Genomic DNA, 6029 nt, shown 5'->3' with positions numbered 1-6029 from the left:
AACTATTTTATGTAATGTTATTTAGACTTATACTTTATAAAACATCATCTGAAAGTTTGATCCTTATGAAAATGCAAACAAAATAATAGTAACAAAATTTTCATTACTATAAACATAGTTCAAGTATGAAAAAAATATATCATTGTTTTATGATTTTTCTTTATTAGATATACAGTTTCAAATAAAGGGTATTTAACCTCTCGGACCAGGCGGCCTCAGCGGTGAGCAACTCAGCCATGGCCAAGATTAAGGCTCGGGACCTGCAAGAAGAAGGAGGAGCTGCTAAAACAACTGGACGATTTGAAGGTGGAGCTATCCCAGCTTCGCGTCGCCAAGGTGACAGGTGGCGCCTTGTCCAAGCTCTCCAAGATAGGAGTTGTCCGCAAATCCATCGCCCGTGTTCTCACCGTCATTAACCAGACTGAAAAGGAAAACCTCTGGAAATTCTACAAGGGCAAGAAGTACAAGCCTCTAGACCTGCGACCCAAGAAAACTAGAGCCATGCGCCATTGGCTCACCAAGCACGAGGAGAAGCTGAAGACAAAAAAGCAGAAGCGGAAGGAGAGGCTGTACCCGCTATGCAAGTATGTGGTCAAGGCCTAATGGAAGGGCAATAAAGTGCGAGACTGGCAAAAAAAAAAAAAAAAAAAAAAAAAGGGGGGTATTTAAACTATGCATTCTCAGAAAGGATTCTTTTAAGGTAGACCGTGGTGATTTGGAACAAAAGATGCAGAACCTGAAATTCTCATCCTCTATGTGTTTCTGTGGATGCTGGTAGCTGGTGATCAGATAATCGGCTGGTAGCATCTTCATCATCAGAGTACTAGGAATCCTCCTATCAATGGGGTCAAAGTGAAGGAGTTCACCCATTTGTCTGCCTAGTAAGAGATATATGTCATATGCTTTTTTGAAATGGTTAAAATACATCCATGTTTTCATCCATTCTCAATATAATTTTTAAGGTTATAGTTGATAACCTTATATACAATTTCGGGAATGAGATATCTACCAGTCTGTACCACATAGTGGGAACTGGACAGACAGAATCTGCACTGCCATTAAACTATAGAATGGCCAAAAGCTGTTTTGTAAATGTAGTGAGCGATGGCATGAATCACCTGAAAGTCACTATTCTAAAAAATTTCTTGTAATTCAGATCAAGGTACAGACTGAGCTTCACAAAAGTGAACATGTGTATATATGAATGTTATTTTCTTAGGTACCTTTATGTATATTCATTTTAATATTTTTCATTGAACTATATTTCACAAATATTTAATACAATTTGGTTTCAATGAAATATTTTTAGCATGTATTTGGATATCCAAGTTCTGAGTCATTTATTGTTTAGTTCCTGCCTTCATTTAAGGAATGAAACTTGTCTACAAAATTGCATTATAAAAAAAAATGTGTGATTTAGACTTACCTGAGCTCTGTTTCTCAAATAAAACATTACTTACTGGGTGAGTGATAATGAAGATAGAATCATTTGGATATTGCAGAAGAGGGAAGAGGGTCTCATGATGTCCCTCTTAGAAGATGACTCATGGAAGAAAATGCAAGACATCCCATATACAGAGGAAAGGACAGTATACATATATATTTCTTTTCTGCTCTTGATCTCCTTATATAAAAGGATTCAAACATCAGATTTCACTTTAATGACCCACACTTATCCTCGTCATCTCTGCAGGGCTCAACCTTAATCTCCAGCATCAGAATGAATTTCCATATCCTTAGTACCTAAGAGGAGAATGGAATTTCCACCTAAGAGAGCATGGAGAATACATTCACATTGTGGCTAATTGGTCTATGGCATGTAAATTTTTACTTGTGATTTTAAATATAGTTCACAATTGTTTTATTTTCATTTTATAATCCATTTGATTGCAAGTTACAAATGAATTAACTTTAAGTGAAGTACCCAAGGAGCTTTTCCTAAAATTAAGCATTTTAAATTAGCTTGAAAGTAATTCATGTGATAGATAACGTGTAATGACTGGCCTCTGCCTGGGCTTTAGTTGCCACCTGTAGTGAGTTAAGTAATTGATTTAAAGAGTCCAAGATTTAAAGTTTTCAAGAACCTAAGTAAGTTCTGGAGACAGGTAAATGAACTTACTCCTGACTCCCTTTTGATTTCACATCTCTGGCCTGAAAACATCTGAGACTCACACCAGAAAGTTGATTCTTTTAAGGTGAAATATTTTATCTACAAATCCCATTTGTTTAAGCACAGGAACTAAATGCAGGCACTAGTCTACTACATATGACTGAATACCTACCTAAAAAATTGCTTCTTTATATATTCACTTCAAGATTAATAATGTTTTAAATATCTTAATCAATGGAAATTTTCTTATTCTTCACTAGCTGATCATCATATTTATTCACTTTACATAAAATTTAATACTTATAAAAAATTAGTAAAATTGCATCTACATTCAGACTCCGAACTTAAAGCTGATACAATACTGCCTGCTGACAAAGAAGCTAGAATATATTAAGAATGCCTAGTGCAGCATTAATAGAAGCAGAGGTACTTAATCTCTCTGCAATGACTGACTGATATTCATGAGAAACCTGCTGGCATCTGAAGAAAAAACAGAGGAGGAGTGGATATGAGCAGAGGATAAAGAGAAAACTTTGGTGAGGATTTAAAAACAAACAAAAAGTTTGAAAACAATAAAATAAAATAAATACCTAAAGCTTCAGTGTGCATCATGATTCCCTGTTAGACTTTGGAAATGATTGGTCTTTCATTGGACAATGCTTCCGGTTTTAGTATCTGATTTTAAGAAAGAGTTAAAGACAGTTTTCCTCCAAACCTATTAGTTTCTTTCATTATTAAACATATCAATTATTTTCTAAAAAGTGTTACTTTGGGACTCGTGAAAACTGAGTAAAAGTTTCACTAATATTCTGTGAAAGTTTTCATTATTCCTGGCTCTACAAAACAGCACATAGACAGACAGATGATAGATAGATAGATGATAGAGAGATAGATAGATAGATAGATGATTGATAGATAGATAGATAGATAGATAGATAGATAGATAGATAGATAGATGAGAGAGAGAGAGAGTGGTATAGATACAGAAAGATGGATACTATTGGAGCAAGATGCTCTGGTAAGTTACAAGATCATGAAGTCTATATTGAGGTCTATAATAGTGGTAATTAGGTTATTAACATTCCCAAAATGATCAATTATGAAATGAAATCCAAATATCGCATTCATCATTCTTTCCTGGCATAATCTCTGCTGGCATAATTTTAGATGTTTTTTCTACAATTCAAGAATAAATATGAGGCAAAAAGTTAATTAATGGTTGGAGGTCTTCTTAGTTGTGTAGAGTTTGGGAAGTCTTCATTTTAGAAATTAGAATATTCAGGAAGTGTGTCATCCATGTTTCCAAGAGAAAACAGATTAGACTCAGTTGTTCATTAGGTTTGACTGGAAAAGAATAAATGGTTTGGTTTTTACTTCCCTCTTTATTTGGGGTGAACATACATATCTTCACACATCTTCTACAAAAGTTGAGTGATAGTATGAATTACTTTTATTTTTCATTATAAATAATTTGAGTGCTTACTATTATAGTTATTTCATTGAGGTGCTATGTAGCAATGTTGATGTTAACAGCTTGGAAACTTTACTCTAAAAAAACATGTATATTACTATTATTACTCTGGATGGGTGAAAACTGGTGCAAACATGTGATTGGGTCTCCTATTACATAGTTCACATACTTCTTTGAAATAATAGTATTATATCTATCAACGAATATTTTTAAATTTTAAATTTGTTGTTTCCTCCCCATGTATATAAAATATATCATACATTTTGTTTATGTGTATGATGGAAATATTTTATCTCACATAATCTCAAATCTGTTTTTATGAGTTATCAAAGCATGTCTAACTTTTCTTCAAGATAGTATCAAATCTTTCTCATTTTCTTAGAAACTTTTGGCTTTCAGGGAATTTTATAACTCAAAAGCATGTTAGTTTTTCGATAACACCAGAACAATTTTGACTCTGCATTGTGCATGGGAGTTGCATAAAAAGACATTTACAGGCAATTGAATTTTATGACTTGTCCTTATGCACTCCCAGACTTGCCACTTACATATTTCATCTGTACTATTTCACAGTTGAAATTATAGCTAAAGACAGAGTTCATATTTGAAGTGCCATTATTATTCAGTATTTATATTATATCAAAAACAATGATCAAAGATTAGCCTAAGGTTAAGGGAAAATGCATTAGAAAAACAACCAAATACAAACATGAAACTAGCAATTAATGCTAGCAGTATGTAATAAGTGTCAGAATTTCTACTTCTTGATAGAGTATCTACTACTGTTGAATGTGAAAAATCAAAGGTGATGGTGACAGAAATTAATTTTGTTCATATACACACTTATGGCAGACCCAACCTCACATAGGTTCAAAGGGCCACAATGGTTGCCAACACAACAGATCCATTAAGGCCATAAAGTTCACTTTGTGCCACTGAAATCTTGCTTAGAGAAGTAATGAATGATCTTCTCTACTTTGAAATATTCTGAAAAGCAAAACCTTTATTCTATTCATTTATCGTATTAGCATCCCAATCTAGCACATGTTTTGTCACAGCATCATCTCAGGCCTATACCTGGAGCACACAAACTGCTTTTATTCTTTGGCATCACACAATTTTGACTTTTTTCATGTGCCCTCTGCAGATTTTTTCACTGTCAGATGAGTTTTGCAAATTGTTCCATAATATTTTCTCTTATTCTCTTAGGCTACCACATTATTCTGTTATAAATTTATAAGGTTCTTCCTTACTCTTCATAGTCAAAACACACTAGTAAAATTAGATTACAAGATACCAAAATAAAACAAATGCATAGATTCCATTTCACATTTTTCTGATTAGGGTGTGAAAAGGAGCATGGTCAATATACTAAGTGTCCCTCCACTGACAAAAACTGATTTTCTCCTTCTCAACAGGTATCAAACAACCAATAGCTTCTTCCTTAAAGCTGGAACTTTTTGTACAGGTCTTCTTCTCCATACTTGAATAACTTTCTGATTTTGAAATTGGGTATATGGTGCTGTCACAATCTCTGTGAGTTCGTATACACATCACCTTGCTGTGTCTTGGAGAGTATGGTGAAGGAGGAAATATGAACAGAAATAATTCACATTAAAGGCTTATTTAAAAGGCACATGGAAACGCACTACTGTAGAAGCATCCTAAGAATATACCTATACGAATAGAACTTATATGCAGTCATATTTAGAGAAGACAAGCAGTCTTATGCACCAAATAAGATCTCCAGTGCCAAGAAGGGTCACATGGCTACACTGGTTCCATAGATTCCTCCTCTCCAAAACTGCAGTCTATTGCCTAAGTTACTGGTTGCCCTCTACAATCTGATGCTAAGTTCATATCACTTACTTATACCATTAAAAATGGAGAAACTGAGCTCATAACTAACTAGAATTTTCATTTGTGATTACTTCTGCTCATGGTGCTGGAAGGAACTATAAACTACTTGACAGGCAGACATGTGCCCAGTAACCACCGACCAACACAAATTAGACTCAAAGTTTTATAATATTTTTTTTTAATTTTTGTCTTTTATTGAAAATAGATTCTTTTCTCAAACAACAGATTCTGATTACAGTTTTACCACCCTCTACTTCTCCCAGTTACTCCCCACCCCCCCCCCACCATCAGTATCCACTTTCTGTCTTTTATTATAAAAGAACAGGCTTCTAAGAGATAAAACATATTGCAAAATAATATAAAAAAATACCATTACTTCAAAGTTGAACAAGAAAAACCTATGGAAGGAAAAGATCTCCAAGAAAAGGCATAAAAATCAGAGACCCACTTATTAAAAAAATACACGTAGGACCAGAGACAGAGCATGTGGCCCTGGTGCTTGCTGTTTAATTCTCTCTGAGTTCATATGACCTTTTCTCAACTGGCATAAAAGATCTCATTCTGCTGGTGTCCTCTTCCTTTCTAGTT

The 6029-nt window shown here is 34.2% G+C and overlaps 1 pseudogene; it reads left to right on the top strand.

Annotated features, from left to right (window-relative positions):
* The first annotated feature begins 236 nt into the window (after positions 1 to 236).
* LOC121460615 lies at positions 237 to 603 on the top strand (annotated as a pseudogene).
* The last annotated feature ends 5426 nt before the right edge of the window (positions 604 to 6029 follow it).

This window comes from Microtus oregoni, unplaced genomic scaffold (genome assembly GCF_018167655.1).
Source record: "Microtus oregoni isolate MIOR12 unplaced genomic scaffold, Mior012 000021F_ref0000039, whole genome shotgun sequence".
Taxonomy (NCBI): Eukaryota; Metazoa; Chordata; class Mammalia; order Rodentia; family Cricetidae; genus Microtus; species Microtus oregoni.
The sequence above is the reverse complement of the archived record's forward strand: the minus strand, read 5'-3'. Positions and strand labels throughout refer to the sequence as shown.